At 32.0% G+C, this 14,020-nt stretch overlaps 1 protein-coding gene across 9 annotated transcripts in view; it reads left to right on the top strand.

Moving 5' to 3' along the window:
• LOC123712094 overlaps positions 1-14,020 on the top strand; it is a 121,590-nt gene that overhangs the window by 69,627 nt on the left and 37,943 nt on the right. The window lies entirely within an intron of this gene.

The raw sequence follows: 14,020 nt of genomic DNA, 5'->3' as shown, positions 1-14,020 counted from the left end.
TCCTTCTACCAAACGTTTTACCGTTTTAACGGGCATGTCGTTGTTAATAGTCACATGACATTCGTTGTGATATAGTATCCTATGAAATTCGTACTAGTATGACATCTTTAGATATTAGGGAAATAACTTTAAACTTTATCGGATTGTTTTTTTTTTCATATATTTATAACATACTAGCTGCCCCCACGTACTTCGTTTCTCGTTAATGTGGTTTTAGTTAGCCTTAATACCGTGACACGAAAGAATAATTTCACTGTATTATCGTCACTATAATTTGAATTTGATTTACACTTCGGTCTAAGTAACACGTGGTTGGCTATGCTAACAGCAAAAATTCAAAAAGTAGAAATAATTGAATTTCACGGTATTCCGTTTACTACAAAATAAATTTAATTTATACTTTAGCCTCAATAACACGTGGTAATCATGATATTGAATTGTAGCTTATATGGCACGTTTGTCGGTTTACCATAGCAGTGCCATCTATTGATTACTTACTGAATCCAGTCGAAAAGTATCGACATCTGTTAGAATCTTTTGGAGTTAACAGATAATTGTGACTGTCAATTAATTATAGACAAATAATTTGCAATAAAATAAAATTGCGACTATAATTAAAGATCTAAGCTATCCTATCTCTTAAGTTGGACCAGACTGCTCACGGTGTGCCAATTTAATTTAAAATCGGTTAAGTAGTTTAGGAGTCCATCGCGGACAAACATCGTGACAGGTAATATTAATAAGATAAGATAATATTGCATAATATCAAAAATTAAAACTAGACATAAATTGTCTGTAAGGTGCCACGAATACGCAGCGTATACCGAAATGTAAATAGTTTTGACACATAACAAATAATTATACTAATTTTTTAAAATAAATTTATTTAATTAATTCTCACGCTAAATATCCAAAAATTATCTTGTAAACATTATCGGAAACGAAAAATGCTGTTATCAATTAGGCCGTGACAGTTATTCTCAAAATACCTGAAAATATTTATATATATACACATTTATATGTGTTGTGAATTTATGAAGATTTTTTTTTATCCTCATCATTATGTTAACCATAGATCGGGATCATAAGCCTCTTCAAACCCGTAGGCAATTTTAAACGCATAAGAGTGAATTATGCGTAGACAAAGTGGATTGGAGTTCACCAAGGACCGTCCTTGAGACACTTGAAAGGGGCGAAAGTATTAGAGAAAAGCAGGTGCAATCCTGATAGAGCAATTACTTATTGTAATATTTTTTTACCCTCGAAAGAATATTATCTCGTTATAAGCTTAAAATTCGGAAAACAATTTGAACAGAGTCAATTGTTGTGTAGTACTTTTAACTGTGGAATGCGGATATTGACATCAGACCTTTTTAGCGCTTCGTTTATATAAGTAAGAGTATTTACGTTTCAAAATATCTATGTATACACTGTTTTTAAACGAACCCAAAACCCAACAATATTAACATTATATTCATTGTATAGAAACTTTAGATTTGGCTAATAATTATTCGAATAAAATTTTCAAATAAAATACAAAAAGCATACAACTCTGGAAGTAGTAAGTTAGATATTAGTTAGATAGACATTAATTAAAACAACAATTATCTTATGTTTCAGAACCGATAGAACTTCATTTCCATCTCATATTACATTTACATAATATACTAATACTAATAAAAATTACAATTGTCAAAGATCCAAATTAATGTCTTGGTCCGTTACATATGTTTATTCGTCCCTGTTAGCAATAACAACCCATCTTCCTTAATGTTATTAGTGGATACTTAATGCTTCATACAGTTTATCCTCAGAAACTAAATAGATTATTGTATCCAACAGTAAACTTCTCAGACATTTCCCAATGGATCTTGTGAAAGATGCTAAGGGACATGAGGGATCCCGTGTTAACGTAAACATATGAAAATATAATTTTGCATTCATTAATAGGTACATGTACATTGTTATCGCCAATTATTGTTGGAATCTATATGTATATAAATAAATCCCTATTTCCCTTGGTCGACTGGGCCGATTTCGCTAATTATTTTTTTGTCGTATTCGTTATTGTCAGGAGAAGTTTCTTATAAAGAAAACATTAACAAAATAGCACGAAAAATTAGACTCTTAAATGGTGGTTAATTATGTAATCATAAATTTTGTTACGATAGCAATTGTTTTTGTTTCAGTACATGGCGCTTTTAAAACTCAAACTTTTTTCGTGTAACCTTATGACGTTTGACATAATTTGACATTGACAGAATGCGTGCTGCAAATATTGTCGAAGAGAATGCAATAAAAATGTATATCGTTTAAAACAAATGCTTCGATCGGAGTTATTATATTGATAAAACACATACAAAATAATTACATAATGATTTGTGGCATTACTCTTGAAAATCCATGTTTTTCAAATGGCCAGTTATATGTCACCTGTGGTCATGTCGGAATACCAACGAAACTATTTATATACGCGCCAGAAAAATAAACAAAGAATGTTGTATATCATAATTTTATCATACGCATTTTTAGTTAATTATACCAATTCGAAATCAATATTCATACTTAAGACAGGACAACGTCTTTCGGGTCCGCTAGTTAATTTAAATATGTGATTTAGTATTATGTAGGCATAGACAGTGTAGACACCACAAATATAAAGTGTGAAACGTGATTACACTATCATACTTTATGAAATTAGCATCTATGTGAAATAGAATAAAGGTATTCCAAACAACACCATCGCTTCTAAAACAAAATGTGTCGTTCAACTTATATCACTGGGCTATTACAATTTTCAGATTTTATTGTTCAATTTTGTTTATTTATATATATATTGCGTAAGCAATTATTTAGACCATAGATTTAACACCAATTGTAAATAACTTGACTTTGTCATTATGTTAAAGTTCTTATTATATGACATTTTAAATATTGATATGACATTTGCATGCCTATTTAAATATGGCTGATTGTGAGGATATTTGTAGGTGATCGATCTAATTGCACCACTATCTTGACAAATAAACGATTTATTATTATTTTATTTATTTATTATTATTTGAGCACTTGTGATGCTGAAGTGGTAATTAACGTTTTTAATAGCTTTGTACTAAGGATATTATTAGAAGTTGTATACATACGATTCAGAAGAATCGCTTCTATTGTACATAGTTAATTATAACTGAAAAACGATGTTGATACGTTTAGTACAGTAGTATGGTTACTATCTATACAAATAGACATATAATTATGTTGGATGGTTATCTTATGGGAATCGACTACCTAATAGATCCTGGGAAATAAGACCCCTAAACTATAAAATAGAGCAAAAGGACTGATACTCGTATGGGTGTCCATGGGATCTGACGTCTGCCTTTCATAGCTGCTCCATAGGCTCATTAGCCCCCTTTTATATTAAAAAAAACCGTATGTGTACTTATGTACACGCGTTAGAAGTTATACTTCTTTGGCGTAACAAGAATTATATCTTTCGCCTTGTTCGACGTTTGTATAAAAAATCGACACTAACACTAGAAAAAAATTACTTTTATAATTTTTACCTAACGCGCCAAAAGAAGTATAACTTCAAAAAAACTAATATGTTGACTATAGCTAACTCCAGGGTGTCGGTTTTACTAACGTAGTAATGACTACTGACTGACATCACGCTTCAACCGATTCTAGGAAAAGGCACTGTTTGTGTTATTGAAGTTATATTCCCAAAAATTAGAGCATACATTGCTTGATCATAATTTGGCAAGCCATACTTAAGCCTATATAGTTTAATTATTTATGTAACCAAACTTTGGTCGTACCTGTATCACGTAATATACAGCCGCGCCGGAATTGGGTTTAACTTTATACCTACGTCCTGTTTATAACTATTCAATATTAAAGGCTGTTACGTAGTTGGCCCTCGTTCAGTTAGGTCATTTATAACTGGTTTATGCAAGTTTATCAAGCTGCGCTTTATGCGTTTATCTATTGTAACATCATCAGAGGTTACACGGAATTAAAAGTATCGCCTAAATTTTTAATTTGACATTAACGCCAACTAACTCTGTGATTTTATATCCTTTACGCAAGCAAAACAATAATAAATATTTTATAGAATATAAAAGCAATATCTATCCAGATATAAATACTACCTCCGAGGAAATAGGTACCGCAACAAACGCTGACCTTGAACAACATAACCATTGTAATAAAAGAATCCTTTATACTTAACACAATGTACACTTATTAACGCCAAAAAGGAAATACATAATAAACGCTCCTATTTTTTACATTTACTGCCAGTTCTCAAAGCGTTCTCTTAGAACGGAAGAGAAGAACTGGCAATAAACTCTCCGCCACTCTTTTTAATCGGCAAGTTTTTTTGTTTTACACAATGTTTGTAAGGAGCTGCAACCATTCCACCATGTTCCACATGAAATCTTAAGTAATTAATAGTTAATGAATAATAATAATATAAATTGAAAACAAAGATTTGTCCTCTATTAGCAGGAGGCATGGTAAGCACGAGTACATATTTAAAAGGTTTTTTTTTAAATTTGATCTTTACTTTAAATATATTATAAAGATTATGTTTAATTGAATAGTCCATCTATTCAAATATGTGTATATCAAAAACCCGACAAAGGCATTTTTTCCTATATCGTAAACCGCAACAATGATTTTTTAAACTATACAATATACAAGTATACAAACACGATATTATTCCTCATGATTAATTTAAAGTCTGTCCTTTGGAAAAGTCCTTTGGAAATCCAAAGGATACCGAAAATACCTATTGGTTTGGTACTTTATTGTTTAAAACTACACGACATTAAATTGCAAAGAAACATGTTAACTGGTCTTATAATAGGGCTTGGCTTATATAAATGAAATCAAAAGTAAGTCTTTAATAAATAATGAAAAATACTTAGTAGTCAGTATAGTATACAGTACTTAACATTTCTTACAAATTGAACTGAACGCAAACTTGTTACGCACGTTCATTCGCTATTTACTAAAACAATTTTGATAAATACTATTAATAGCAGATATTCAATATGTCTAAACTAAGATCCTTAAAGGATTTGGAATTTATGGGTTCTTCATGGTTTAGAAGTGGTTTAGTGTCCCGTAAAAGTTTCCGCGAGTGTGGATCGCGGACTCATTATGTTTATGATCAAAGCTCGACGTGATCACCCTTAGGACCCTCATAAAACTATATTATTTCCTGCCTATAGTTGTGTCCCATGGTTTCGTCGTAGCTTTACTCAATCCAAGACAAAAGAAGAAAAAAAAATCTTCTCTATCAGAAATAAACACGAATTTATTACATAACACAATATTTCCAATGCTTTACAGCTATTAAAATTAACAATACCCAAATGTCTAACCGCCCATAGACACTTTCAATGCCAGGGGACTCGCAAGTGCGTTGTCAGCCTTTTAAGAATTGGTACGCTCCTTTCTTGAACAACCCTTAGTTAGAAATACTTTAGTGGGTAGCTGGTTCCACTTAGTGGTGGTGCGCGGCAAATCTGCCTTAAAATGTTATGGAACAACGGACGTCGATATGATTTGGATGGAATTTCGTATTCTGCCTCGACGTTATGAAACTCAGCTGCAGGACACAATAACCAGGTACGAGAGATTGTGAATAAATTAAAACTCCAGATAAGACTTACTAAACAAAAAAGGGGACACAAATAGTATTTTTTGCAAAAATCTAACAAAATATAAGTTTAACTTCGCGGAAATAGAAGTCGTCAACATTCATTTCTATACACTTTATGTTAGGCTTATGAAATATCAGAAGGTTATCCATCAAGATGATGTAGCAGTCTACTGCTGAACTCAATTCGTCGTGTTATGTAGGCAAGTTATGTAACAAATTACCGTAGAATAAGTACCATTGAAATGTAGTACTGAAGGACAAAGATGTCAAAAATTGTTTAGTAAAGTAGTAGTAGGTTACTGAGAAAGCGCACTCAAGCAAAGAAACAAATTATACGGTTTTATATTACAAATTTACATGCGACACGCACAGCGTGCGATTATTAACCCTGAGGTCGTGCGTTTGAATCACGGCAATAGATTTTTCTTTTTAAGTGCGCAGTTAACACTTGTTCCTACGGTGTACGATTGTAAGGAAACCGGTTTGTGCAACCAAACATCTACAACATGTATCAAACACAGAAAGTTGATCACCTTCGTCTATAAACATATAAATGAATAATGTAATTAATGGATTCTGCCAAGACTATAGGTTTGTACCGCCACTGGGTAATTATTTATTAATTATATTTTATTTGTATACATACCTAACCTAACCTAATTATTTTTAATGAAATTCACGTCTATACATAATTATATTCCATTCCTAAGTTGTGTGAAATGCACTGTATTTAGATTGAAATTGCAACTTTCCCGACTTCATGTAGGTAGAATTTCAAAGCAATTAATTTGTTTATGCCTTCAAAAATGTACACTTATGAAGGTCAAAAAAGAATTTACTGGCAGTTCTCAAATCATGGGCGTAGAACGGAAGAGAAGAACTGGCAATACACTCTACGCCACTCTTTTTAATCGCCAATTCAAATAATATCTTATAGAATTTTCAATAAAACTAATATAGATTTTGTTTAAATATAATTATTAAGATTATAAGTTTTTAATGTTTTAATTCATTGATTTTTAAAAATATTGTTTGTTATTCAAAAAGAAGTTATTTAAGACATTACAACTGTGAATTCTTCGGCCTGTTGCGTCTTTATATTATTATGATTATCCTGAGAAAGGAATCCAAAAACTATGTTCTATAAGCTACGTAAACATTTTGTTGGATTACTATACAAGTATTGCAAGAAATTTGGATGTAATGAAGCCACTTCGATGGCTCATATAAACTGTGTGATGTTTTGAAGCCACAATCAGTGTGTATTAAAGAAAATACAAGAATAGATTACTATTACGATTACTAGAATAAGTAGCCCCGTTGTATAAGGTTATATTTTCTCAAAAAAAAAAAAAGATTCAGCTGTCGTAGCGACACGTTAAAAGCTATATAAACAAAAGATATTGGATATTAATACCTTCCAGATTTTGTGGGACGTGATTTGAAACGGTTTCAATTTAGTCGATTGCAAACGATGTAATTTCCGATTTCTGATGGCATTTCACCTTATCATTTATTCACGCATTTATAACAATTTGTAGATGTACGAGAGATTTTTATCAGTTAATAAGTAAAATATTAATTAAATCTACTAGCTTAATGTGGTAAAAAACGAAATCAATGGCGCTACAACCTTTTTTAGGTCTGGGCCTCAGATTTCTGTATCTGTTACATGATCATTTGTATATCGAATAGGCAAGTAGGTGATCAGCCTTCTGTGCCTGACACACGCCGTCGACTTTTTTGGGTCTAAGGATTCCTCACCATGTTTTCCTTCGACGTTCGAGCTAATGTTAAATGCGCACATAGAAAGAAAATCCATTGGTGCACAGCCGGGGATCGAACCTACGACCTCAGAGATGAACGTCGCACGCTGAAGCCTCTAGGCCAACACTGCTTGATACGATTAGGAATTACATTTAAAATTACTAGTCCTATGATCACAATGAAACTTCGCTATTTATTTGGCATAAAATACTAAATGTATACTGATCCGGTTGGTTAAGTGTTTATCACATTGGGTCCTGGTTCAGATTTATGTTGAAGGAATAATTATTTCAGCTGAAGAGTATAAAAAGTTGTTTAGTTATACAATATGTCGGCTTTTATGACAGTGGAGTACGTTTATAGTGAATAACGACACTTCACAAACATATTTTTATTGTCGTAAACATCCATCTATTTAGATGCCGAAGAAAGGGTAAGGTAAATCCATGAATGGGATGAGGGGTTCGTCAAATTTATTTAGGCTTATTAAAGTTACTATTTACATTCGACGTAAATAGTACATTAACAACGTAGCTCCTACGTTGACAAATATTTGGACAGCCCTAATTTTTGACAAATCACGCTTTACCTTGCATACATTGATCTTTAGCCGTATTCGAAACAAACTGCCTCTCAAATCATTACAGACAAGTACAAATTCCTATTTCCTTTTCAGGAACCTTTACCGTAAATATTCCTAATTGCGGAGTATTTTAGGCATTGTACAGTGTTCAAAGCATTGCCTTTACACTGCGTTTTTGACGAGTGCTTACGTTTTTTGACAGAGACCAAACCATAGTGTCAATGACAGCTACAATCGAACTCTCGAAATGTATCTGCATGTGATATTTAGTTATATTTTCGGTCAATTGTTGTAATACTTTATTGCTCGTTTATTATATGAAACCGATAAACTATGTTATAAGTTTACATAAATAGACTTAGATTTGATTCCAGCCGTGATAATATCAAAATTCAGAACCCTTTACACACCCGAACAATATTTCAGGGAGTGTCATGATTTAGTGCCTATTTCTTTAATCAAAGGGAGTGTTACGATGCATGTAAATAGACGGACTATCTCTATGATTACTATCTACTATATCTAATAATATAATACATATGCCGATTTATGGAATCCCAGCTTGACACACTCTTGGGGTTCGGTTGATGAGGTATATTATTTTATGGTAATTGTTTCAATTGAAGAAAAACTAGTCAACACAAGTTGCTACATTAATCGTTGTTAATTGGCGTGTAAATAGTAATTAATCGGGGCGTAGAATTTTGCACTGAATTAGATAATAAAATTTTAAAAAAGTTTGAAAATTTTAACTAGTGTGTTTCTTAGTTGCTACTAGGGGGCGCACATTGGCAGTGACGTATGGTGCTTGTGAAATTGATGGTTTTGCCGCGCACAATTCTTTAATTTACTGAATTATTGTATTTAAAGATCGTCCATAGTCGTTCAATAAATAATTACTAAATTAAGGAAGTATAAAAATAGTCAAAATCTTTGGTCTTTGGTCTACATTCCTTTTCTTACTTACTTTAACCATTCAGTATTGCTTATAATGCACAATACAAAAACGAGGATCCTCAATTCTGTATTTTTGTGTTTCATATATTCATTTAAAATGAGATAACTTTAACGATATTTATTTACATATAAATGATTTATTATGGGCAAACAAATTGTTGTGTTCATCATCAGACAACTCAAACTGTTTGTCATTGTACTTAAATGAAAACATTCCTTTTTAAAGACAACAATAATATAGCACTTGTTCCTATGTCAAAACGAAATAATAAGCCTATATAAGGTTCAGCGCGCTTACCACCTGCATGATGAACCACCCACAAAGCCTAGAATAAACGTTTCATGAAAACTAAAAGACAAAAAGATTTTATAGTATACTACTGAAGCTCATTGTTCCAGTTTAAATGAAAGAATAAACCTACGTATGGATAAATTAATAAAACATTTCTCTTTGAACCGTACAAGGACTTTATGTGACAGTTTATAGAGTTTTTATTGCATTTTACTGAAAATCGTTGTTTGTCAGCTGGGGCTAAAGGTGTTACTTTCTGAATGAATTTATCAATGGAGATCATTGTTTTGGTAATATTTTTTTGTTTATTATAAAATGATTAAACCTAAATAAATATAAATATTTTTTTGACGTTTATTTACAATTAATATTCAACTGTTAATTTACTGCAGTTGTCTATTGACAGCACCGACCTTAAATTTTCTTTATATTTTAATAAACATGTACATTTATAGAAAAGCATTTTAAAAAATAAAATTAGAGTCGTATAAAACGATGTAAAATTATTTAAGAACTGATATATACATCATTTCGTGTCGTTTTAATATACTACTAAACATGTGGTTCAAAATGTTTTATTTTCAAATTTTCTGATTGGATTTGTTATTTATAAATAAAAGGTTTTTCATATTGGTGTATATGAAAACAATATACATCTATCAAATTTAAATCAACTTGTATCAGATTATAGTTATAGTAAATTTTTTGCTATATCTGATTAAGAAATACGTATATTTCAGTAAGAAATAAGAAGGATCTATGCAATGCCGCGCCGGGGCGGGTATAGGAGAACGTGTTCGTAGAATTGCGCTGCGCGTTTCCCTTGCGAAAGTGAAGGTTCCCCCTACACCCCCTGCTCCAGACTACCGCAGACGAGCTTTCTTAGCTATCCCTTTTGCTGTGTATGTATTTGAACAATATTTTCACCGTCATATTTGAATAACGTATCAAATTTTGAACAGTTGTATATCTACTGTAATACATTCTCGTTATAATAATAAACACATTAATTCTGATAATTTTATTTCAATTGTGTGTTACTGTGAAATACTTATGTATACACTATATAATAAACTAGTGACGCTACAAGACTTGACTTTGGTTTCAGATATCTGTATATATTTCCTTATTAAAAGGGAAGTAGGCGATCAATCTTTTTCCTCACGATGTTTTCCTTTACAAGCGAGTGTTAAATGCGCACATAGAAAGAAAATAGTAATAGTTGGGATTCGAACCTACCTCAGGAATGAGACTAGACCAACGCTGCTAAATCCAATGATACTTTGGACTATATGCATCATATAATTTTGATGGCGTGTTATATTTACCGCCATATATCTGTGCAAACTGTACCAAAATATGTATGAGCTAGGTTTAACGTCGTATTGAACTTACGACATACGTCATCTTAATTGACAGAGTGCTTGCCTAAACTTAACTTAGCTAATATTGGCTGACGTGGATATTGGTAAAATTAATGGTTCTTCCTTTAATAATTTAATCTCATGTGTACAGTAATCATCCATTACAGCCAAAATAGATAACTCCTGATTACGATAATTATTTCGTACATAGAAATTTAAAGGAAATACTTATAATTTAAAATTATTTTATTAGTTGCTCTGCTCTTAACTAATAAATCTTTTTCGTGTCGTGTTATTTAGTAATGTCAACTATTTCCTTTGTCGTGTCTGTTGTAACTTATTCTGTTCTGTACGAATCTGTGGTCCAAATAAAAACATTAGATTTTTTTAAATCTTTTTATACTTTCTTGGTATCCGATAACCATGCGTTTCCTATTTTCTACAATAGACTCGTAAATACAAAAGAGGCATTTTCCCCAACCTTTTCCTAATCGCATAATACATTTTTACACTGGCTGCATTTTAAGCAAATTACTCGTATGAGAGCACAAGGTTGTATAATTTAAGCTCTTCTGCTAACGAGCCGGTACTTGCCTGTTCTCACTTATTTCAGTTTCCATGGCCTACATGAATTGTTTCGCGTGAAACTACAAAACCACAACGATTTATTCTAGTTTTTTTACCTCTGTTTTATTCTTTGTATACAACGGTAATCTTTTTGTATTCTTCTTTGTAAAGCTTTTTGATTATAATCTGTTAAAAACAAAGATTTATATCTGTACGATTTTACGAAAGCATAAATATTCCTTTATTATATCACCATCGGCCTGTCCCGGCTTTGCACAGAAGAATATTTGTTTAAGGCTGAAAATACTCCAAAATTGATAGTAGCTTTTGACATACAGTTCTTTTCTCTTTATAATATTATTAAAGATTAATCGTGATCTAAAACTCTCGATGATACTGATATTATTAACGCGAAAGTTTGAGAAATTTAATTACCGTATTAATCTTTATTATAAAGCCTTCTAAATGAAATTAATTAAATTTTCGGTAACATATACAATTAACGGATAATATTTGCTATTTATTTGAGCTGAGAGCTAGGTATCATAAATGTAATTTTTTCGGTAGAAGTAAATTATAAATACTGCGGACATAAAGTAGGATATTATAAAGTGTGTAATTTAAAAAGTTTGGTGCTCGTGTTGTGTCTACCATTAATATTACAATATTTTTATTTATATTTCTTCCATTAATGTTGGTTTTTTTTATACATTTAAGATTGAAAATAATTTATTCTGTCGTATAATTTTCATAATATGGGGATTAAAATTAATAAAAAGACTTTATATTTATTTAACTTAATGTCTAAAATATAACATGTATTGTCTATATTTATTATATATTTCAATTTCGCCTTTATTATTTACATTATTATTATGTACCATTAAACATTTAACTCGATTTACTTGTAGTACAACGGCTAGTTTCAGCCAGTATTGTTTATAACTACTTTTGATTCATTCAGTTATTACCGTCGTTTTTAAAATGCTGTACCGAATGTATTTTGGTGTATTGAACAGTTTTTCCGCAAGGGTACGTCGTGTGTAAGATTTTGACTTGAAACAATGCCTACGTGTAAAGTGTTTCCGTGTCATCGACCTTTCTATGATCCAACTCTGTACCAAATGCTTTTATGGTTTGTTTGGAAGCCTTTGTCGCTTTAGACGTTTTTCTATTCAATATTGACTTACAGATGCTTATGGAATAAAAATCCTATCGTACAAAATATAATCATTATAAGATCAGTACCTTCTTAGATATAGTCTAGTTAACTAACTAGAACAACTAGGTAAGGACTTACAAATGTAAACAATAAAGAATATAAAATTAATAAATAAATACCGTTGTAAGAAATATTACGAAAACCAATAAACGAGTAATTATTAAATACTCCACAGCGTATAAGTTTTCGTGTTATATTGACGCATCAGAAACGTTCGAGAACGTTCGAGAACGTTGCCGAACACCGAAAAGCGTCTGTCCTTAACAGTCTCATAAAATCCTGACCGTTCAAGCCCTTGGTTCAAAACGCATAACACTTCACTGCATACGCCAAATGTTACTTGTATACAAGTGGGACTTGTAATTTAACGACGGGCTCGTTCAGCTCGTCACTTTTAGGGACCGTTACCTGTTTTCCATTAGCACCTGGTCGTCAAAGCGAGTGTGATTAATCTAATTTATCCGTTTGAAGCCTGGATAGCTCTTACAAGCTGAGAGCTATTCCTTGCCACCAAGCGTTGTACCGTCTTGACGTAACTACAGTAAACATATTTAAATACGTACGTAGATGTGGATGTAATGAAATGCATATTTTGTGTCAATCCACGCATAGCTGTGCTACCTCTAAACCTTTTTTTTGTTTATTACATGGAATAATACAAAAGGGATTTATTTATCACTAGTATCGATTTGACTCACTATTTCAAGTTGTAGAGTTAATAGTTATATTGGGTGGATTAATGTGTGACGATAGTGTTAATTTAATAAAAAAGGTGGTTTACAACACTCGTTTGTTTTTGTTTCAAATATGATTTTGAAAAACTAAATAGGTACTCTAAATATTGTTATAAACTTAGAGCAGGATTGTTTGAGATATAAAAATTATTTCTAAAAAATAAATAAATGGCGCTTCAACCTTTTTATGTCTGTGCCTCAGATTTCTGTATCTGTGTCATCATAATTTCTTAATCCAAAAGGCAAGTAGGTGATCAACCTTCGGTGCCTGACACACGCCGTCGACTTTTTGGATCTAAGGCAGGCCGGTTTCCTCACGATATTTTCCTTGACCGTTGGAGCGAATGTTTAATGCGCACATAGAAAGTAAGTCCATTGGTGCACAGTCGAGGCGAACCTCACCCTCAGGGATGAGAGTCATCACTGAAGCAACTTTAATTCAATACTTTTACTTTACAACAAAATTAATTCTCTCCAGTAAAAGGTGTTCTCAACTTTCGGATATTATCAGATACTATCATTAAAATTTAAATTAATTTTACTAAATTTTAGCAGTACTATGCATATATTGTATACACTATACAGGCATTCTTATAATCAATATGAAGTTCTTGTAATTGAATCGAAATGACTGCGATGTAACTTCTGCTTGGGCGCGCTAAAACCTTTACTTGACTAGTCACAATCAGGAATTGGCATCCCTCCGCCATCCCCACACAGATAATTAACTACAGATAGGTACCCCACGTGGGGTGCGATGAGATTTTACACACCGCTTTTTTAAAGAGGTTTGGAGTGCGGTGATAGGGTTCAAACAGTTTGTTAGGGTGGCCTAAACGGATGTGATTATTGATTTTCAAACT

Source organism: Pieris brassicae, chromosome 7, assembly GCF_905147105.1.
Source record: "Pieris brassicae chromosome 7, ilPieBrab1.1, whole genome shotgun sequence".
Classification (NCBI taxonomy): Eukaryota; Metazoa; Arthropoda; class Insecta; order Lepidoptera; family Pieridae; genus Pieris; species Pieris brassicae.
Note: the sequence above shows the minus strand (reverse complement) of the source record. Positions and strands in the feature narration are given on the sequence as shown.